Source organism: Rattus norvegicus, chromosome 2 (assembly GCF_036323735.1).
Source record: "Rattus norvegicus strain BN/NHsdMcwi chromosome 2, GRCr8, whole genome shotgun sequence".
Lineage (NCBI taxonomy): Eukaryota > Metazoa > Chordata > Mammalia > Rodentia > Muridae > Rattus > Rattus norvegicus.
In genome coordinates, this window is record NC_086020.1 from 112,081,338 (window position 1) to 112,104,832 (window position 23,495).

The window sequence follows — 23,495 nt, forward strand, 5'->3', positions numbered from 1 at the left end:
TGAAGTTATCTTTCTTTGTTGGGTCTTTGTGTGGTTTAGGTATACGAGTAATTGTGGTTTCATAGAAGGAATTCAGTAGTGCTCCTTCTGTTTCAATTTTGTGAAATAGTTTGGATAGTATTGGTATGAGGTGTTCTATGAAGGTCTGATAGAATTCTGCATTGAACTCATCTGAACCTGGGCTCTTTTTGGTTGGGAGACTTTTAATGACAGCTTCTATTTCTTTAGGAGTTACAGGGTTGTTTAAATGGTTTATCTGTTCCTGGTTTAACTTCGGTACCTGGTATCTGTCTAGGAAGTTGTCCATTTCCTCCAGATTTTCAAGTATAGTTGAGTATAGGCTTTTGTAGTAGGATCTGATGATTTTTTGAATTTCCTCTGCTTCTGTTGTTATGTCTCCCTTTTCATTTCTGATTTTGTTATTTGGACACACTCTCTGTGTCCTCTGGTTAGTCTGGCTACGTGTTTATCTGTCTTGTTGATTTTCTCAAAGAACCAGCTTTTGGTTCTGTTGATTCTTTGTATAGTCCTTTTTGTTTCTACTTGGTTGATTTCAGCTCTGAGTTTGATTATTTCCTGCCTTCTACTCCTCTTGGGTGTATCTGCTTCTTTTTGTTCTAGAGCTTTTAGGTGTGCTGTCAAGCTGCTGATGTATGCTCTCTCCAGTTTCTTTCTGCAGGCACTCAGAGCTATGAGTTTTCCTTTTAGCACAGTTTTCACTGTGTTCCATAAGTTTGGGTATGTTGTACCTTCATTTTCATTAAATTCTAAGAAGTCGTTAATTTCTTTCTTTATTTCTTCCTTGACCAGGTTATCATTGAGTAGACCATTGTTCAACTTCCATGTATATGTGGGCGTTCTTCCCTTATTGTTATTGAAGACCAGCTTTAGTCCGTGGTGGTCTGGTAGGCTGCATTGGATTATTTCTATCTTTGTGTATCTCTTGAGGCCTGTTCTGTGCCCAATTATATGATCAATTTTGGAGAAAGTACCATGAGGTGGTAAGAAGAAGGTATATCCTTTTGTTTTAGGATAGAATGTTCTATAAATATCTGTTAAGTCCATTTGGTTCATGACTTCTCTTAGTCTGTCTATGTCTCTGTTTAATTTCTGTTTCCATGATCTGTCCATTGATGAGAGTTGGGTGTTGAAATCTCCTATTATTATTTTTTGAGGTGCAATGTGTGCTGTGAGCTTTAGTAAGGTTTCTTTTATGCATGTATGTGCCCTTGTATTTGGAACATAGATATTTAGGATTGAGAGTTCATCTTGGTAGATTTTTCCTTAGCTGAATATGAAGTGTCCTTCCTTATCTTTTTTGATGACTTTTAATTGAAAGTCAATTTTATTCGATATTAGAATGGCTACTCCAGCTTGCTACTTCAGACCATTTGGTTGGAAAGTTGTTTTCCAGCCTTTCACTCTGAGGTAGTGTCTGTCTCTGTCTCTGAGGTGTGTTTCCTGTAGGCAGCAAAATGTTGGGTCCTCATTACATATCTAGTTTCTTAATCTGTGTCTTTTGATTGGGGAATTGCCCAATCCATTGATGTTGAGAGATATTAAGGAATAGTGATTGTTGTTTTCTGTTATTTTCATATTTAGAGGTGGGATTATGTTTGTGTGCTTGTTTTCTCTTTGTTTTGTTACAACATGATTAGTTTCTTGCTCTTTCTAGGGTTTAGCTTACCTCCTTGTGTTGGGCTTTACCATGTATTATCCTTTGTAAGGCTGAATTTGTAGAACCATATTGTGTAAATTTGGTTTTGTCATGGAATATCTTGGTTTCTCCGTCTATGTTCATTGAGAATTTTGCTGGATACAGTAACCTGGGCTGGCATTTGTGGTCTCTTAGGATCTTCTGGCTTTCATAGTCTCTGGTGAGAAGTCTGGTGTAATTCTGATAGGTCTGCCTTTATATGTTACTTGACCTTTTTTCCCTTACTGCTTTTAATATTTTTTCTTTGTTTTGTGCATTTGGTGTTTTGACTATTATGTAACGGGAGGAGTTTCTTTTCTGGTCCAATCTGTTTGGGTTCTGTAGGCTTCTTGTGGGCATCTCTTTCTATAGGTTAGGGAAGTTTTCTTCTATGTTTTTGTTGAAGATATTTACTGGTTCTTTGAGTTGGGAGTCTTTACTCTCCTTCTATACCTACTATCCTTAGGTTCGATCTTCTCATTGGGTCCTGGATTTCCTGTATGTTTTGGGCCAGTAGCTTTTTCGTTTTACATTATCTTTGACAGTTGTGTCGATGTTTTCTATGGCATCTTCTGCTCCTGAGATTTTCTCTTCTATATTTTGTATTCTGTTGGTGATGCTTCTATCTATGGCTCCTTGTCTCTTCCTTTGGTTTTCTGTCTCCAGGGTTGTCTCCCTTTGTGCTTCTTTTTATTGTTTCCATTTCATTTTCAATTCCTTCATCTCTTTGATTGTGTTTTCCTGTAATTCTTTCAGGGATTTTTGTGTTTCCTCTCTAAGGACTTCCACTTGTTTACTTGTGTTTTCCTGCATTTCTCTAAGTGAGTTCTTTATGTCTTTCTTAAAGTCCTCCATCATCATGATCAAATGTGATTTTAAATCTAGATCTTGCTTTTCTGGTGTGTTTGGATATTCAGTGTTTGCTTTGGTAGGAGAATTGGGCTCTGATGATGCCATGTGGTCTTGGTTTCTGTTGCTTGGTTTTCTGGGCTTGCCTCTAGATATCAGGTTGTTTCTGGTGTTACCTTGTTCTGCTATTTCTGGCAGTGACTTGACCATCCTATAGGCCTGGGTGTCAGGAGTGCTGTAGACCTGTTTCTCTGTTTTCATTCAGTCAGTCATGGGAACAGAGTGTTCTGTTTTCAGGTGTGTAGTCGTTCCTGTCTACTGGCTTTCAGCTGTTCCTGTGGGCATGTGTCCTGAGTCTACCAGGCAGGTCACTTGGAGCGGAAAAGTTCATCTTACCTCTGGTCTCGGGCATGAAGTCGCTCCTTGGGGCTCGGTTTCAGCTTTCCGTGAGGGCAGCAACCAGAAGAGCCTGCCCCTTCTTCTCCGGGGTCCCTGTGCACAGGGAGCCCAGATGGCACTAGGCATTTTCCTCTAGAGTCAGAAATGTGGGCAGAGAGTAGACTCCTCTGGTTTCCCAGGCATGTCTACCTCTTTGAAGTTCTAGCTCTCCCTCCCATGGGATTTGGGTACAGGGAGCTCTTTGACTAGGTCCCTTCAGATCCGGGCGCAGTCTGGACCGCAGGGCTTCTGCAGGTTAAGTGCCCCTATCTTCCTGTTCCCAGAGGCCCTATACAGTTTCCTCTTGGGCCAGGGATGTGGGCAAAGGTGGGCAGAAGTGGCGGTCTCTCCTGCCCTGCGGTCTCAGGAGTGCCCACACGTCTGGGCGATGAGCTCTCTTTCCCACGGGGTTTTGGAGCAAGGAGCTGTGGCTATTTCTTTAGGAGTTATGGAACTGTTTAGATTGTTTATCTGATCCTGATTTAACTTTGATACCTGGTATTTTTCTAGATAATTGTCCATTTCATTCAGATTTTCCAGGTTTGAGCATAGGCTTTTATAGTAGGATTTGATGATTCTTTCAAATTTCCTCAGATTCTGTTGTTATGTCTCCCTTTTCATTTCTGATTTTGTTAATTTGGATACTCTCTTTGTGCCCTCTGGTTATTCTGGTTAAGGGTTTATCTATCTTGTTGATTTTCTCAAAGAACCAGCTCCTGGTTTTGTTTATTCTTTATATAGTCTTTTCTACTTGATTGATTTCAGCCCTGAGTTTGAGTATTTCCTGCTGTCTACTCCTGTTTGTTTGTGTTTTCCTGTAAATATTTAAGGTATTTTTGTGTTTATCTTTAAGGGCTTCCACTTCTTTACTTATGTTGTCCTGTATTTCTTTAAGGGAATTATTTATATCTTTCTTACAGTCCTCTATCATCATTATGAGATGTGATTTTAAATCCAAATCTTGCTTTTCTGGTGTGTTGGGATATCCAGTATTTGCTTTGATGGGAGAACTGAGTTCTGATGAAGCCAAGTAGTCTTGGTTTTTAATGCTTAGGTTCTTTTTTTTTTATTATTAATTTGAGTATTTCTTTTTTTTTCCTCTTTTTTTTTTTATTAACTTGAGTATTTCTTATATACATTTCGAGTGTTATTCCCTTTCCCGGTTTCCGGGCAAACATCCCCCTCCCCCCTCCCATCCCTTATGGGTGTTCCCCTCCCAACCCTCCCCCCATTGCCGCCCTCCCCCCATAGACTAGTTCACTGGGGGTTCAGTCTTAGCAGGACCCAGGGCTTCCCCTTCCACTGGTGCTCTTACTAGGATATTCATTGCTACCTATGGGGTCAGAGTCCAGGGTCAGTCCATGCATAGTCTTTAGGTAGTGGCTTAGTCCCTGGAAGCTCTGATTGCTTGGCATTGTTGTACTTTTGGAGTCTCGAGCCCCTTCAAGCTCTTCCAGTTCTTTCTCTGATTCCTTCAATAGGGGACCTATTCTCAGTTCAGTGGTTTGCTGCTGGCATTCGCCTCTGTATTTGCTGTATTCTGGCTGTGTCTCTCAGGAGAGATCTACATCCGGCTCCTGTCGGTCTGCACTTCTTTGCTTCATCCATCTTGTCTAATTGGGTGGCTGTATATGTATGGGCCACCTGTGGGGCAGGCTCTGAATGGGTGTTCCTTCAGTCTCTGTTTTAATCTTTGCCTCTCCCTTCCCTGCCAAGGGTATTCTTTTTCCTCATTTAAAGAAGGAGTGAAGCATTCACATTTTGATCATCCATCTTGAGTTTCGTTTGTTCTAGGGATCTAGGGTAATTCAAGCATTTGGGCTAATAGCCACTTATCAATGAGTGCATACCATGTATGTCTTTCTGTGATTGGGTTAGCTCACTCAGGATGATATTTTCCAGTTCCAACCATTTGCCTACGAATTTCATAAACTCGTTGTTTTTGATAGCTGAGTAATATTCCATTGTGTAGATGTACCACATTTTCTGTATCCATTCCTCTGTTGAAGGGCATCTGGGTTCTTTCCAGTTTCTGGCTATTATAAATAAGGCTGCGATGAACATAGTGGAGCACGTGTCTCTTTTATATGTTGAGGCATCTTTTGGGTATATGCCCAAGAGAGGTATAGCTGGATCCTCAGGCAGTTCAATGTCCAATTTTCTGAGGAACCTCCAGACTGATTTCCAGAATGGTTTTACCAGTCTGCAATCCCACCAACAATGGAGGAGTGTTCCTCTTTCTCCACATCCTCGCCAGCATCTGCTGTCACCTGAGTTTTTGATCTTAGCCATTCTCACTGGTGTGAGGTGAAATCTCAGGGTTGTTTTGATTTGCATTTCCCTTATGACTAAAGATGTTGAACATTTCTTTAGGTGTTTCTCAGCCATTCAGCATTGCTCAGCTGTGAATTCTTTGTTTAGCTCTGAACCCCATTTTTTAATAGGGTTATTTGTTTCCCTGCGGTCTAACTTCTTGAGTTCTTTGTATATTTTGGATATAAGGCCTCTATCTGTTGTAGGATTGGTAAAGATCTTTTCCCAATCTGTTGGTTGCCATTTTGTCCTAACCACAGTGTCCTTTGCCTTACAGAAGCTTTGCAGTTTTATGAGATCCCATTTGTCGATTCTTGATTTTAGAGCGTAAGCCATTGGTGTTTTGTTCAGGAAATTTTTTCCAGTGTCCATGTGTTCCAGATGCTTCCCTAGTTTTTCTTCTATTAGTTTGAGTGTGTCTGGTTTGATGTGGAGGTCCTTGATTCACTTGGACTTAAGCTTTGTACAGGGTGATAAGCATGGATCGATCTGCATTCTTCTACATGTTGACCTCCAGTTGAACCAGCACCATTTGCTGAAAATGCTATCTTTTTTCGATTGGATGGTTTTGGCTCCTTTGTCAAAAATCAAGTGACCATAGGTGTGTGGGTTCATTTCTGGGTCTTCAATTCTATTCCATTGGTCTATCTGTCTGTCTCTGTACCAATACCATGCAGTTTTTTTTTAATTTTTTTTTATTATTTTTTTTTATTAACTTGAGTATTTCTTATATACATTTCAAGGGTTATTCCCTTTCCCGGTTTCCAGGCAAACATCCCCCTCCCCCCTCCCCTTCCTTATTCATGTCCCCCTCCCAACCCTCCCCCCATTGCCGCCCTCCCCCCATAGACTAGTTCACTGGGGGTTCAGTCTTAGCAGGACCCAGGGCTTCCCCTTCCACTGGTGCTCTTACTAGGATATTCATTGCTACCTATGGGGTCAGAGTCCAGGGTCAGTCCATGTATAGTATTTAGGTAGTGGCTTAGTCCCTGGAAGCTCTGGTTGCTTGACATTGTTGTACTTTTGGGGTCTCGAGCCCCTTCAAGCTCTTCCAGTTCTTTCTCTGATTCCTTCAACGGGGGTCCTATTCTCAGTTCAGTGGTTTGCTGCTGGCATTCGCCTCTGTATTTGCTGTATTCTGGCTGTGTCTCTCAGGAGAGATCTACATCCGGCTCCTGTCGGTCTGCACTTCTTTGCTTCATCCATCTTGTCCAATTGGGTGGCTGTATATGTATGGGCCACCTGTGGGGCAGGCTCTGAATGGGTGTTCCTTCAGTCTCTGTTTTAATCTTTGCCTCTCCCTTCCCAGCCAAGGGTATTCTTTTTCCTCATTTAAAGAAGGAGTGAAGCATTCACATTTTGATCATCCGTCTTGAGTTTCGTTTGTTCTAGGGATCTAGGGTAATTCAAGCATTTGGGCTAATAGCCACTTATCAATGAGTGCATACCATGTATGTCTTTCTGTGATTGGGTTAGCTCACTCAGGATGATATTTTCCAGTTCCAACCATTTGCCTACGAATTTCATAAACTCGTTGTTTTTGATAGCTGAGTAATATTCCATTGTGTAGATGTACCACATTTTCTGTATCCATTCCTCTGTTGAAGGGCATCTGGGTTCTTTCCAGTTTCTGGGTATTATAAATAAGGCTGCGATGAACATAGTGGAGCACGTGTCTCTTTTATATGTTGAGGCATCTATTGGGTATATGCCCAAGAGAGGTATAGCTGGATCCTCAGGCAGTTCAATGTCCAATTTTCTGAGGAACCTCCAGACTGATTTCCAGAATGGTTTTACCAGTCTGCAATCCCACCAACAATGGAGGAGTGTTCCTCTTTCTCCACATCCTCGCCAGCATCTGCTGTCACCTGAGTTTTTGATCTTAGCCATTCTCACTGGTGTGAGGTGAAATCTCAGGGTTGTTTTGATTTGCATTTCCCTTATGACTAAAGATGTTGAACATTTCTTTAGGTGTTTCTCAGCCATTCGGCATTCCTCAGCTGTGAATTCTTTGTTTAGCTCTGAACCCCATTTTTTAATAGGGTTATTTGTTTCCCTGCGGTCTAACTTCTTGAGTTCTTTGTATATTTTGGATATAAGGCCTCTATCTGTTGTAGGATTGGTAAAGATCTTTTCCCAATCTGTTGGTTGCCGATTTGTCCTAACCACAGTGTCCTTTGCCTTACAGAAGCTTTGCAGTTTTATGAGATCCCATTTGTCGATTCTTGATCTTAGAGCATAAGCCATTGGTGTTTTGTTCAGGAAATTTTTTCCAGTGTCCATGTGTTCCAGATGCTTCCCTAGTTTTTCTTCTATTAGTTTGAGTGTGTCTGGTTTGATGTGGAGGTCCTTGATTCACTTGGACTTAAGCTTTGTACAGGGTGATAAGCATGGATCGATCTGCATTCTTCTACATGTTGCCCTCCAGTTGAACCAGCACCATTTGCTGAAAATGCTATCTTTTTTCGATTGGATGGTTTTGGCTCCTTTGTCAAAAATCAAGTGACCATAGGTGTGTGGGTTCATTTCTGGGTCTTCAATTCTATTCCATTGGTCTATCTGTCTGTCTCTGTACCAATACCATGCAGTTTTTATCACTATTGCTCTGTAATACTGCTTCAGTTCAGGGATAGTGATTCCCCCTGAAGTCCTTTTATTGTTGAGGATAGCTTTAGCTATCCTGGGTTTTTTGTTATTCCAGATGAATTTGCAAAATGTTCTGTCTAACTCTTTGAAGAATTGGATTGGTATTTTGATGGGGATTGCATTGAATCTGTAGATTGCTTTTGGTAAAATGGCCATTTTTACTATATTAATCCTGCCAATCCATGAGCATGGGAGATCTTTTCATCTTCTGAGGTCTTCTTCAATTTCTTTCCTCAGTGTCTTGAAATTCTTATTGTACAGATATTTTACTTGCTTGGTTAAAGTCACACCGAGGTACTTTATATTATTTGGTTCTATTATGAAGGGTGTCGTTTCCCTAATTTCTTTCTTGGCTTGTTTCTCTTTTGTATAGAGGAAGGCAACTGATTTATTTGAGTTAATTTTATACCCAGCCACTTTGCTGAAGTTGTTTATCAGCTTTAGTAGTTCTCTGGTGGAACTTTTGGGATCACTTAAATATACTATCATATCATCTGCAAATAGTGATATTTTGACCTCTTCTTTTCCGATCTGTATCCCCTTGATCTCCTTTTGTTGTCTGATTGCTCTGGCTAGAACTTCAAGAACTATATTGAATAAGTAGGGAGAGAGTGGGCAGCCTTGTCTAGTCCCCGATTTTAGTGGGATTGCTTCAAGTTTCTCTCCATTTAGTTTAATGTTAGCAACTGGTTTGCTGTATATGGCTTTTACTATGTTTAGGTATGGGCCTTGAATTCCTATTCTTTCCAGAACTTTTTTCATGAAGGGGTGTTGAATTTTGTCAAATGCTTTCTCAGCATCTAATGAAATGATCATGTGGTTCTGTTTTTTCAGTTTGTTTATATAATGTATCACGTTGATGGTTTTCCGTATATTAAACCATCCCTGCATGCCTGGGATGAAGCCTACTTGATCATGGTGGATGATTGTTTTGACGTGCTCTTGAATTCGGTTTGCCAGAATTTAATTGAGTATTTTTGCGTCGATATTCATAAGGGAAATTGGTCTGAAGTTCTCTTTCTTTGTTGTGTCTTTGTGTGGTTTAGGTATAAGAGTAATTGTGGCTTCGTAGAAGGTATTCGGTAGTGATCCATCTGTTTCAATTTTGTGGAATAGTTTGGATAATATTGGTATGAGGTCTTCTATGAAGGTCTGATAGAATTCTGCACTAAACCTGTCTGGACCTGGGCTTCTTTTGGTTGGGGGACCTTTAATAACTGCTTCTATTTCCTTAGGAGTTATGGGGTTGTTTAACTGGTTTATCTGTTCCTGATTTAACTTTGATACCTGGTATCTGTCTAGGAAATTGTCCATTTCCTGAAGATTTTCAAGTTTTGTTGAACATAGGTTTTTATAGTAAGATCTGATGATTTTTCTAATTTCCTCTGAATCTGTAGTTATGTCTCCCTTTTCATTTCTGATTTTGTTAATTTGGACGCACTCTCTGTGTCCTCTCGTTAGTCTGGCTAAGGGTTTATCTATCTTGTTGATTTTCTCAAAGAACCAACTTTTGGTTCTGTTTGATTCTTTCTATGGTCCTTTTTGTTTCTACTTAGTTGATTTCAGCTCTGAGTTTGATTATTTCCTGCCTTCTACTCCTCCTGGGTGTATTTGCTTCTTTTTGTTCTAGAGCTTTTAGGTGTGCTGTCAAGCTGCTGACATATGCTCTTTCCTGTTTCTTTCTGCAGGCACTCAGAGCTATGAGTTTTCCTCTTAGCACAGCTTTCATTGTGTCCCATAAGTTTGGGTATGTTGTACCTTCATTTTCATTAAATTCTAAAAAGTTTTTAATTTCTTTCTTTATTTCTTCCTTGACCAGGTTATCATTGAGTAGAGCATTGTTCAATTTCCACGTATATGTGGGCATTCTTCCCTTATTGTTATTGAAGACCAGTTTTTGGCCGTGGTGGTCCGATAGCACGCATGGGATTATTTCTATCTTTCTGTACCTGTTGAGGCCCATTTTTGACCAATTATATGGTCAATTTTGGAGAAAGTACCATGAGGAGCTGAGAAGAAGCTATATCCTTTTGCTTTAGGATAGAGTGTTCTATAAATATCCGTTAAGTCCATTTGGCTCATGACTTCTCTTAGTCTGTCTACGTCTCTGTTCAATTTCTGTTTCCATGATCTGTCCATTGATGAGAGTGGGGTGTTGAAATCTCCCACTATTATTGTGTGAGGTGCAATGTGTGTTTTGAGCTTTAGTAAGGTTTCTTTTAAGTATGTAGGTGCCCTTGTATTTGGGGCATAGATATTTAGGATTGAGAGTTCATCTTGGTGGATTTTTCCTTTGATGAATATGAAGTGTCCTTCCTTATCTTTTTTGATGACTTTTAGGTGAAAATTGATTTTATTTGATATTAGAATGGCTACTCCAGCTTGCTACTTCAGACCATTTGCTTGGAAAGTTGTTTTTCAGCCTTTCACTCTGAGGTAGTGTCTGTCTTTGTCTCTGAGGTGTGTTTCCTGTAGGCAGCAGAATGCAGGGTCCTCCTTGCGTATCCAGTTTGTTAATCTATTTCTTTTTATTGGGGAGTTGAGGCCATTGATGTTGAGAGATATTAAGGAATAGTGATTATTGCTTCCCGTTGTATTCATATTTGGATGTGAGGTTATGTTTGTGTGCTTTCATTCTCTTTGTTTTGTTGCCAAGAAGATTAGTTTCTTGCTTCTTCTAGGGTATAGCTTGCCTCCTTATGTTGGGCTTTACCATTTATTATCCTTTGTAGTGCTGGATTTGTAGAAAGATATTGTGTAAATTTGGTTTTGTCATGGAATATCTTGGTTTCTCCATCTATGTTAATTGAGAGTTTTGCAGGATACAGTAACCTGGGCTGGCATTTGTGTTCTCTTAGGGTCTGTATGACATCAGTCCAGGATCTTCTGGCCTTCATAGTTTCTGGCGAGAAGTCTGGTGTGATTCTAATAGGTCTGCCTTTATATGTTACTTGACCTTTTTCCCTTACTGCTTTTAATATTCTTTCTTTATTTTGTGCGTTTGGTGTTTTACCAATTATGTGACGGGAGGTGTTTCTTTTCTGGTCTATTTGGAGTTCTGCAGGCTTCTTGTATGTCTATGGGTATCTCTTTTTTTAGGTTAGGGAAGTTTTCTCCTATGATTTTGTTGAAGATATTTACTGGTCCTTTGAGCTGGGAGTCTTCACTCTCTTCTATACCTATTATCCTTAGGTTTGATCTTCTCATTGAGTCCTGGATTTCCTGTATGTTTTGGACCAGTAGCTTTTTCCGCTTTACATTATCTTTGACAGTTGAGTCAATGATTTCTATGGAATCTTCTGCTCCTGAGATTCTCTCTTCCATCTCTTGTATTCTGTTGGTGAAGCTTGTATCTACAGCTCCTTGTCTCTTCTTTTGGTTTTCTATATCCAGGGTTGTTTCCATGTGTTCTTTCTTGATTGCTTCTATTTCCATTTTTAATTCCTTCAACTGTTTGATTGTGTTTTCCTGGAATTCTTTCAGGGATTTTTGCGGTTCCTCTCTGTAGGCTTCTACTTGTTCTCTAAGGAAGTTCTTCATGTCTTTCTTGAAGTCCTCCAGCATCATGATCAAATATGATTTTGAAACTAGATCTTGCTTTTCTGGTGTGTTTGGATATTCCATGTTTGTTTTGATGGGAGAATTGGGCTCCGATGGTGCCATGTCGTCTTAGTTTCTGTTGCTTGGGTTCCTGCGCTTGCCTCTCGCCATCAGATTATCTCTAGTGTTGCTTTGTTCTGCTATTTCTGACAGTGGCTAGACTGTCCTATAAGCCTGTGTGTCAGGAGTGCTGTAGACCTGTTTTCCTCTCTTTCAGTCAGTTATGGGGACAGAGTGTTCTGCTTTCCGGCGTGTGGTTTTTCCTCTCTACAGGTCTTCAGCTGTTCCTGTGGGCCTGTGTCTTGAGTTCACCAGGCAGGTCACTTGCAGCATACAAGTTGGTCTTACCTGTGGTCCCAAGGCTCAAGTTTGCTTGCGGGGTGCTGCCCACGAGCTCTCTGCGGCGGCAGCAACCAGGAATATCTAGGCCGCCGTTTCTGGGAGTTTCAGTGCACCAGGGTTCCAGATGGCCTTTGGTGTTTTCCTCTGGCGTCCGAGATGTGTGTGCAGAGTGCAGTCTCTTCTGGTTTCCCAGGCTTGTCTGCCTCTCTGAAGGTTTAGCTCTCCCTCCCACGGGATTTGGGTGCAGAGAACTGTTTATCCGGTCTGTTTCCTTCAGGTTCCGGCGGTGTCTCAGGCAGGGGTCCTGCTGCTCCTGGGTCCTCCCCCACGGGAGCCCAGAGGCCTTATACAGTTTCCTCTTGGGCCAGGGATGTGGGCAGGGGTGGGCAGTGTTGGTGGTCTCTTCCGCTCTGCAGCCTCAGGAGTGCCCACCTGACCAGGCGGTTGGGTCTCTCTCTCACGGGGTCTGGGAACAGAGAGCTGCTGCAGGCTGGGATCCGTGGGTGTGGGACTTCCGGTAAACACAGGACGTGCCCGGTCCTAGAGGAATTCTGCCTCCGTGTGTCCCGAGCTCACCAGGCAGCTTTCTTGCAGCAGAAAAGTTGGTCTTACTTGTGGTCCCGAGGCTTAAGATCGCTCGTGGGGTGCTGCCCACGGGCTCTCTGCAGCGGCAGCAACCAGGAAGATATGCGCCCCCCTTCCCGGAGCTTCAGTGCACCAGGGTTCCAGATGGCCTTTGGTGTTTTCCTCTGGCTTCCGAGACGTTTGTCCAGAGAGCAGTCTCTTCTGGTTTCCCAGGCGTGTCTGCCTCTCTGAGCTAATGCTTAGGTTCTTGCCCTAGCCTCTCACCTTCTGGTTATCTCTGGTGTTAGCTGGTCCTGCTGTCTCTGACAGTGGTTTGAACCTCCTGTAAGTCTGCGTGTCATCACTTCTTGAGACCGGCTTTCTCCTAGGGAGATCTGGGTATAGAAAGCTGTATCACAGGGTCAGCTTCCTGTGCAGGCAGAAACCGGAAGGATACTGTCCCTGACTATTCCTAGGTTCCTGTGTCCAGAGGGCTCCAGGCAGGTTCCTCTTGGGTCAGGAATGTGATCAGAAATGGTGGCCTCCCCTGTGCTTTCAGGATTGTCTGCACTTCTAAGAGTCCCACTTTCTCCCCACAGGATCTGGGTACAGAGAGCTGTGGCACTGGCCAGCTCCCAGTTATTTTTCTCATATGCTAATTGAGACCAAACTAGCCTCTTGCCTCATTCTCTACTACACTTGGAGGGGGAAGAGAAGCTGAGGCTCAAAAAGCTAAAATGGTCTTTGCAAGGACTCAGCTGCAGTGCTGAGTCCTGGAATTCAGTGTAGAGAATAGAGCCATAAGGGGCGGTATTGGTTTAGACAGCCCTGCACTGATAAAGATACACCACAGGCCAAGGTGGCTAGTGGTGGATACAGGGATTATTTGTCAGGGTTCTCTAGGGTCACAGAACTTATGGAACACCTCTCTATATTGAGGGAATTTGTTGTGATGACTTACAGTTTGTAGTCTAACTAACCCAACAATGGTCAGCTGTGAATGAGAAATCCAAGAATTTAGTAGTTGCTCAGTCCCACGAGGCTAGTTGTTCCGGCTGGTCTGTAGAAGTTGGTTCCAACAGATGTGCTGGCAAGTAAATGCAAGAATCTTCCTTCTTCCAATGTCCTTTCTTCTTCCAATGTAGGTCTCCAGCAGAATGTGTACCACCACACCTGGATCTGGGACTTGCTTTGTCCCAGACTATCCTTGAACTCAGAGATCTTGCCTCAGTTGCCTGGGATCAAAGGTGTGTACTACCTTCCCTGGCCTAAGCTTTTCAGGGCCACTATGCACCAAGAGCTCCATGCTGAGATCCAGGTCAGAAACTTGTGTCTTCCGGCTTCAAGATCTGGATCATAGGTGAGCTCTTCAATTCTAGATTCTAGTTCATTCCAGATATAGTCAAGTTGACAACCAGGAATAGCATTACAGGATCAGGGGATGAGCCAAAAAAAAAAAAAAAGAAAAGAAAAAAAAAGGGCGGAGGCTGATTCAGGATGTCTTAGATTTTGAAAGTAAACACTGACACAATCTGCTCTGTAAGTACTTTGGCAGGATGCTGCTTTTTCCCTTTTGGCAGCCCGTCTCTGTTTGTCTGTCTACTTATGTGTGGCTTGGGAGTCAATCTGCAGAATGTATGTCTATGCCTACCCATGTGCAGTCTGCGTGTGCCAGCATGTGCCTGGGTGTCTACTACTGTCTGCTGCCTAGCAGTGCCTAGCGATTCATCTAAGTACCACTGGCATTTGCCTTCTGAAAGTGGTTCTCATAGTCCCGACAAAAGGCTCTAAAATCACAGTTCTCCTCACTGTGGAGCCTGAATAAAGCTTGGCTCAAAAACTCTGCATTACTAAGAAACCCAGCGAAAATATCCTTCAGGATTCTCTTGCCCTATCCAGTGTGCTATAAACAGGACCGATGGTGGATGACTGTGGTGTTAGCTTACAGGGCTCTCAATGGGAGAGATTCTTCTAGGGAGGAGCCAGGAGCCTAGCAACAGCTTACCAGGTGCTTCAGAGGTGTGCTGCTTATAACAGGGCTGCTCTGTTCTGCCACTCAAGCTCTCTGCTCCCAGGCATTCCTGGCTGATCTGTCTCTCGCCCTTTCTCTCCTTCTCTGTGCTCCATCTTCTCTGACCTCACGGCTCTGCTCCTGTCTGTCTGTTTGCTTGTCTACATGTCTACTCTGCCTCTACTCCTTCTCCAGGTCCTCACTTCTCTCCCTTCCACAATTAACCCCTCCCCCCTTATGCCAGATCTATTCCATGGTGTGATTTCTCAGGGGGCCACTTGGCATGGGCCCCCCAGGTACCTTTTCTCCACCTTATATTTTATAATACGTGGGAACACAGATCCTGTAAAAATGAACATTGGAGTAGTGATTTTCTTACGATTGACATTGCTGGTTTTATGCTGTCATCTATGTCAGGGGAAGGTTAAAACCACAGCAACAATAGAGGGTGGCAGTGGGGACGTGGGACAGAGGCACAGTTTCCCAAGGCTGCTCCCTCAGTGACCGCACTCAGGGGAAGTCAGATTCTGAACGTCACAGCAGAAAAGAATTTCAGGAAAAGCCACTATAAAGCCACATTGTATTAGAAGAGATTAAAAAAAAAAAACCCATAGATTTTGTCGTCTCCTCCTCCTCCTCCTCCTCCTCCTCCTCCTCCTCCTCCTCCTCCTCCTCCTCCTCCTCCTCCTCTTCCTCCTCCTCCTCCTCCTCTTCCTCCTCCTCCTCCTCCTCCATATAACCTACTGGGTCCAATTAGAGTTACCTCTGTTAGCAAGGGTGATATGTTTTATAATGCGGTGGCATGATGTGGCGGGAGGGGGTGTCTTAGCAAGCCCATGCTGATGCAACCCCCTGAGGTACCACACTCTTGTAAAAAATGAAAAAGGGTGGAACAGTTCCCTCGAATGCTCTCTGGTGGTTGAACTCTCCCTGTTCTGGCTCCAGCAGGTCTTTGGAATTCTCGCTAATTTATCTCAGCGGCTCCACAGTGTCTCCAAGTAGTTTTTGACCAAGTACCGGAAGTACTTGCTGTCTGAGACCCATTCCAGCTCAGCACCATATCCAGCCGACCCGCCCTCACTCACAGCTCTGTTGGCTGGTTGCCACCACGCCAGCCCTTAAGAATAGTCATGGCAACCTGTGACTATGCACAGAGAAGAGTCTTAACGCCTACCGCCATGTTCTCTCAGCTCCTGCTTCTCGATCCCACTTCCTCTTGTCTTCTCCCTCCCTTCTAAAACTTCTGTTCCCGCCTTCCTCCCTTCTCACCCAATGACAGGCCTCGTTTTATCTTGTCTGCCTTCAACTGCATAATGACATCAACCTACACCATACGACGGGTCTAGTATAAAATGAAGTTTATTTGGGAGCATGGCATGAGAATGGGGGTGAGAAGGGAGTGTGGGAAAGAAAGAGGACTGAGAGAGAAGAGAGAAAGAAAGGAAGAGGCTGGTCAGGAACAAGTGGGGTGGGGGTGGGGGGAGAGGACAGGGCAGGGGCAAACAGTTCTTTTATAGCAGGCCAGGCTCCTACCTGGCTGTTGCTAGGTAACTGTTGGGCAGAGCCTAGAAGAAATGCTAACAAAGGGTGTAGGTATTCACCACAGCGTGGGCAGCCGTGGGTTACACTCCTGAAGAAAAACCACCTCCCCAGCCATGCATCAACTGCCAGTAGCTCCTCAGCTAGGTGTGGAGCCATGCCAGTCTCCCTCCCAAGCATACTGCCATGTTGACATTGACTGGCTCGCTCTTGTGCCAGTAGCCATGGCTGCTATGAGTTCACAGCGCAATAATTTTGCTTTGTCCAGAAGACAACATTTCACATCACTCCTCCCATTCTTTCCGGCTCTTCAGTGTTGTTTCCAGAGCTTTGGTGAGATTAACATAAGTGTTCTTCTTAGGGATACGCACTCCTCAACAGTTAACTCATTCTCAGCCATTTGGCCAGTTATTGGGTCTCTGCACTGACTTACCCACTACAAAAAGAGCTTCTCTGACCAAGGTAGAACCTCACTGCTGTAAACATTAGGTAATCTGTGAACATTAGGTAATTAGAAGGCAGTTTAACAATATGTCCATATAGCAAGAATAACCGCAGTGTCCTCTATGTTAGGACCTATGTCTTAGTCAACGTTCTATTTCTGTGAAGGGATGCCATGACCATAGCAACTCTTATAAAGGAAAGCATTTGATCGGGGCTGGCTTACAGTTCAGAGGAAGCATGCAGCTCGCAGGCAGACATGGTGCTAGAGCAGCTGAGAGGTCTACATCTGGATTCAAAGCCAGCAGGAAGACACTGGGCCTGGCTTGAGCATTTGAATCCTCAAAACCCACTCCCAGTGACACACTTCTTCCAACAAGGCCTAACCACTCCAACAATGCTGCCTCTCCTAGTCTCTGCCACTCCCTAATACTAAATAAGTACTACCACTCCCTAATGACCAAAATATGCGCCTATGGGGCCATTTCTATTCAAAGTACCACAACCTATGACCTTCTCAGCTTGGGGATTTGGTCAGGTTTACAGAGTAAGAATTCTGTCCTGTGACTTGTTTCAACAAGAAACCACAGTGGGCATGTAGCATGCAGGATCCATGTCTCTTGCTAACTGTTCTTTCCCATGAGCCTCTATGGTGTCTCTCAGCACTATGGAAGTTAGTCAGCAGGGAGGAAGTTTTCAGGACAATCCAGCTTGGCTTTTCTATTCCCTTTGCACTTTGAAGTGCTCTGTGTCCTCAGGAGTAGGGTCTTCTCTGAAAGCTACTCTGTTTGGCTTTGCTTCTGATTTCTTTCACCTTCCCTATGAATAAACCAACTTGGATTTTTTTTTCCATGCAAGGGAAGACTTTGAGTTTTTTCTTTTACATTAATATAGGCTTAAGCTTACTTAATTAGCTGAATAGAGTAAAGTACTTAAAGCTGGGGCTACCGCTAAGTGAATGTGTTCCTGTGACAGGACCTGACCCCAACAATACACACACCACACCCACCAAAAGAATACACTACCTTATTGTTTTGGACTCTTCAAAATTCATCCATGATATACTCCACCCAGTTTCCTGAAAATTATAAGCAAATCTATTTTCTGCCAGCTACAATATTCATCTCAGACCTGGAGAGATCTCTCTCAGTGTTTGAGAGTATTTTCTACTCTTTTTGGCCCTGTCAGGCATGTATACACACACACACACACACACACACACACACACACACACACACACACACGGCATACACTCACACAGACACACACACATACACACACACACATATACACACGGCATACACTCTCACACACACACATATACACACGGCATACACTCACACACACACACACACGCACACACACACACACACACACACACACACACACACACACACATCTTATAATTTTTTTAAACGATACCTAAAAGTCACATTAATCTTTCAGGAGCAGTTTCCTGAAATCGGCAATGTTGACCTCAAGTCCTGCAGAATTCATAACACCTCATCACATGGAGAAGAAAGGGGATGAGGAGGGCAATTTCCACCTGGAAGAAGAGCAAACGTATTCAGTGTTAAGAGTACAGGTATGCAAGCCACATGTGTGGCTAACACCAGCAATCCTAGCATTCAGGACCATTAGGAGTTCAAGGTCATCCTTAGCAACATAGTGGTTTTGACAACAGTTTGGACTGTATGAGACCCCTAACCACCCCTGCCTGCCCCTTCAAAGAATGTAGATATGAGTATGCTTTCATCATACATACACGTATACAGGGGCATTTATCATAACAGCCAACTGTTCCCAGGACAACACTGTTTCTTTCTCCTGCAGAGTCTTTAATGATGTAGTTGGGGAGAGACTGAGCACAGGAAGAAGCAGTAGCAGACACTGAAGTTCAGTCAAGTTCATTTGGCAAAGCGTGCCTTAGAAAGTCCACCTACATTGTTGGTGGGATTGCAGACTGGTACAACCATTCTGGAAATCAGTCTGGAGGTTCCTCAGAAAATTGGACATTGAACTGCCTGAGGATCCAGCTATACCTCTCTTGGGCATATACCCAAAAGATGCCCCAACATATAAAAAAGACACGTGCTCCACTATGTTCATCGCAGCCTTATTTATAATAGCCAGAAGCTGGAAAGAACCCAGATGCCCTTCAACAGAGGAATGGATACAGAAAATGTGGTACATCTACACAATGGAATATTACTCAGCTACCAATAACAACGACTTTATGAAATGCGTAGGCAAATGGTTGGAACTGGGAAATATCATCCTGAGTGAGGTAACCCAATCACAGAAAAACACACATGGTATGCACTCATTGATAAGTGGCTATTAGCCCAAATGCTTGAATTACCCTAGATGCACAGAACACATGAAACTCAAGACGGATGATCAAAATGTGAATGCTTCACTCCTTCATTAAAAGGGGAACAAGAATACCCTTGGGAGGGAATAGGTAGGCAAAGTTTAGTTCAGAGGTAGAAGGAACACCCATTCAGAGCCTGCCCACATGTGGCCCATACATATACAGCCATCCAATTAGACAAGATGGATGAAGCAAAGAAGTGCAGGTCGACAGGAACCGGATGTAGATCTCTCCTGAGAGACACAGCCAGAAAATGGCAAATACATAGGCGAATGCCAGCAGCAAACCACTGAACTGAGAACAGGACCCCCGTTGAAGGAATCAGAGAAAGTACTGGAAGCGCTTGAAGGGGCTCGAGACCCCATATGAACAACAATGCCAACCAACCAGAGCTTCCAGGTACTAAGCCACTACCCAAAGACTATACATGGACTGACCCTGGACTCTGACCTCATAGGTAGCAGTGAATAATCTAGTAAGAGCACCAGTGGAAGGGGAAGCCCTTGGTCCTGCCAAGACTGAACCCCCATTGAACGTGATTGTTGGGGGAAGAATGGGGAGGGGAAGACCCATATAGAAGGGGAGGAGGAGGGGCTAGGGGAATGTTGGCTCAGAAACTGGGAAAGGGAATAACAATTAAAATGTAAATAAGAAATACTCAAGTTAATAAAGATAAAAAGAGAAAAAGAAAAAAGAAACTAATTTCCAAATAGTTTGCAAAGTATACATATTTATAGAAAATAAATATAACAAAAGTTTTAAGTCACTGATAAAAAAAAAAAAAGTCCACCTACCTGTTGTGTAAGCATAGACTTGACAGATCCGGGAGGAAACTGCCTTGAGTGAGCCCTGGAATTTCCAGAAACTTAAAAGGAAACAAAGAATCAAAACCTTTGTTTTCACTATGCACAGAGCAAGGATGGTGAGATCATTCTGTCAAATTGTCAGGTTTGGCCATGAGACATCTAGTTGGCCTGTTTCCTTTTGAAAAAGGGGAGTTCTTAGCCCCAAAGCCTGGACTTGAATAATATTGTCTCCACTATTCTCTATCTCTAGGATGACTTCAGCGGAGTATGATCTCTGGGGTTCAGTAGCAGAATTAAGGCTCTACTCTGAGATGTAAGTGGCCTGAACCTCATGTCTCCTTTCCTTCTGTATCTCAAGTTCACCTCTCCAGAATTTTTCCTCAGTGGAGAAAGCCCCAGTAGCTGTTGCTGCTCAGCCCAGTTAGCTGAGGCTAACCCGCCAGGCTAACCCACCTTCTATAGTGGGAAGTGTCAGGGCAGAACCCTGTTCCTCCCCCAGCGGCAGGAGGCAGCTGACTGAGAAAGAGGGTGCCCCCTTTCTCTTCCCAGCACAGCCACTGGATACTAAAATGGTCTGCTATTTCAGTGCTCTATCTGTCTTGTCAGGATTTAGCTCACTTAGCTTTGTAGGATAAGAAAAAATTCTCACGTTTTACGTGAAAGACCTCCAAGTGTCTCCAACAAAGAAAATTTGCATTAAAAAATAATCTAGTGAGTGTAACTTGGTTGTTGAAAATATTTAATCCTAATCCGGGCTTTTTACCTCGCCTTTGATCATTCAGTTTCTGGAAAAAAGACACACAACTTCTGTTATTTACAATAAACCTTAATCAGCATGAGAGCCGGGCAGATATCTGCCCTCTACGCTATTAAAATCTACTTCCCACTGAGAACCCTGACTTACTACTTACTATGGTTCATCAGGGCTGCTCTTAACTCCAATTGGCCAGTCCTCATTTCCAACACTCACCCAACCATGGACTCTTTCTCCTCTCTTCCTCTCATCTTCCCTCCCTGCCTCTTCTCTGACCCCAGGCCAGGAACACCAAGCACCGCCTACCCCAATTCTGCCCAGATACATGTTGTAGACATCTTTATTTACCAATCAGAAATAACTTGGGGGCAGGGTCACATAGCATCACTTGGATCTATGTGCTAACTCTCTCGCCTCTGGGACAACCAGGTCTGGGGGGGGCCCCACACTTAGCATTACAATACAACAGACCAAACCTCAACATAACTTAATAAACGAAAAGCAGTAGAGTGAGCTTTTACACTGTTCTCTTAAAACAAAACAAAACAAAACAAAACAAAACAAAAACAGTTCTTTTTGTCAATGTTTCTTCTGACAAATATAGAATGTTTTTTTTCCTTATGCTTGGACTTAAATCTTTCCCCCTCCTTTCTTTCACTCTTATTGTTTGCGGGGTGGTTGGTCTGACTTTAGTCAGGGTCTCATTACATAGCCCAGGCTAGGCTTTCACTCAGCCGTCTTGCCTCCAATTTTCAGTCTCTGGGATTATAGGTATTTATCTCATTGTAGAAAACATTGTTTTTCTTCTCTTTCCCTTTTCTTCTCATCTTCTTCTGCCTCCCCTTCCTCCTCCTCTGTCTCTTTCAGTAGGGTCATGGGGGACTTACTTTATAGCCTTTATAACCTAGACAGTCCTTGAACCCATAGCAATCTTCCTGGACCAGCCTTCTAAATATTGGGTATATATATACAGGGGGAGAACGACTACCTTCTTCAGGCAGGCAAAGATTCCACTCCCAGAACACACAGGGAGCAGGAAATAGAGGGTTCAAATCTGGACTAGATCTTAAATGCCTCCAAGGAAAGCAACTTTCCTTCTTTCCGTAATGCAATACCAATGCATTCTGGGTGACTGGGTTAATCACTCACTAGTTTTAATCCAAGCAGAGAAACAAAAACCCAAAAGTCTATAAAACTGAAACTTAAGGTTGCCAGGAAATCAGTCTAGTTCTGGGACAAAGCTCACAGTTGGAAGTCAGCACACAGACAAGTACCTGCAGGCATAACCCAGCAAAAACAGCTCTCCTGAGAGCCTGTTTTGTAAACATTGGAAAGGCCTAGCTTTTCTTGGTTGGTTAGGACTCTGAACTTATCAGACTAACCTGGAAATACCCAAGGCAGATCATGCTGGCTGATGGAGGCACGCCTGAATTTATGTGTTTCTGTTTACTTACCTCAGTATAAGAATATTCTAGAAATGCTTACACATGTTGTCAGAACATGTTTGCCTTGCATTTTCTCCTCCAACTCATCTTTTTTCTTCTACCATCAGGAAAACAGAAATGAATGTAAATGAGTGAAAGAAAACAAAGTGACAAGACTATACATATATGCATATAGGCATATCTGCACATATACACATATATACATACACATACATATACATGTGTATACACACATGTGTATTCCATATGTATGTATATATATTTCCTCTGTCTTGGATATTTCCAGGTTAGTCTGAGAAAGCTCAGAGTCCTAACCAACCAAGAAAAGCTAGCAAGGATTCTCAGAGCTGACCTTACCAGACCTTTCTGATGTTTATAAAACAGGCTCTCAGGAGAGCTGTTTTTGCTGGGTATGCCTGCAGGTTCTTGTCTGTGTGCTGACTTCCAACTGTGAGCTTTGTCCCAGAACTAGACTGATTTCCTGGAAGCCTTAAGTTTCAGTTTTGTAGACTAGTTTTTGTTTCTCTGCTTGGATTAAAACTAGTGAGTGATTAACTCCAAGTCACCCAGAATGCATCAGTATTGCATTACTGATGGAAAGAAAGAAAGTTGCTTTCCCTTGGGGTCATCTAAGATCTAGTCCAGATTTGAACCCTCTATTTCCTGCTTCCTGTGTGTTCTGGGAGTCGAATCTTTGCCTGACAGATTCATTCTCCCTGTGTCTGTCCATGTTTTACTGCTTGAGTGTGTCTCTCCTTAACAAAGATCTTTGTTTTCTCACAGCATAGAAAGCATCATACCGGGAACGGAGTAAGGTGATTTACAGAAATCTTTCATAGAGTTTTACAAGGGATTAGATCACTGGCTACAACTGATCTGAACTGTCCCAGACACCAGACATCATTGTTTATCAACCAACATCTATAAATACTGCATTCAAACTCCATGGTAGATTTTAGGAAATTGCTTACAACCTCTGTATTTGCAGCTTTCAGCAAATGATACAAACTCATTGTCTGGGTCAGGGTCACGAAAGAGTGCATAATTTAAAGAGTACAGTTACACGTTAGTTAAGGCTGTAAAAGTTCACTCTGGAAAATCAAGCAAGTGAGGTTGATTGTTACATTGTTTTCTTGAAAGCAGATTCAAGAAACTGGATGAGAACTCAGCGGAGTAGCACTCTGAAGTTTTAAGTGGCCTCAGGTTAGGTCATTAACTGTGGCTGTAAGGTCCAGCAAAGGTTTCAGCCTCAGAGTGTAAGAGGTGCTTTCGTCACAGCGCATCGCTATATCCCCTTCCCGATGGGACGACGGACATTAGAGCTGGCAGCACCTGACTCTCACGTCGTACATTCAGAAAACGAAGACTTCAAATGTTTGAGTGCTTGCGTATTCCGCATCAGACTTCATCAGGTCAAGCCCTGGAGCTGTATGGAAGAAGCATGGTGGCCCGTGACGGTCAGCCCTCTTGACACTTGGTTATAGGTGTGCGCTGCTTGAGCCACTCGGGTGTAAATGTTACGTAAAACCCTACTGCCTTTTTGTCTTCATTTTGTGGAGATCCTCCTGCCTCAGCCTTTCAAGTACAGGGAGTCCAGGCTTGTGCCACCACGCCACTCCTCTGCCATCCTTGGATTAAAGCTTACAGTTATATTTGGAACACTCTGGAAGTCAGTTA

General features: G+C 43.1%; 1 long non-coding RNA gene across 2 annotated transcripts; it reads left to right on the plus strand.

The window, feature by feature from the left end:
- The first annotated feature begins 15,284 nt into the window (after positions 1–15,284).
- Positions 15,285–23,348, plus strand: LOC120100787 (uncharacterized). Of its 2 annotated transcripts, none has more exons than XR_005500840.2 (4): positions 15,285–15,847; positions 17,886–18,024; positions 19,870–19,932; positions 22,962–23,348. It is a non-coding gene; the product is annotated as an uncharacterized LOC120100787 (long non-coding RNA). The 2 variants fall into 2 exon arrangements; XR_005500841.2 differs by lacking the exon at positions 15,285–15,847 and adding an exon at positions 15,856–16,331.
- The last annotated feature ends 147 nt before the right edge of the window (positions 23,349–23,495 follow it).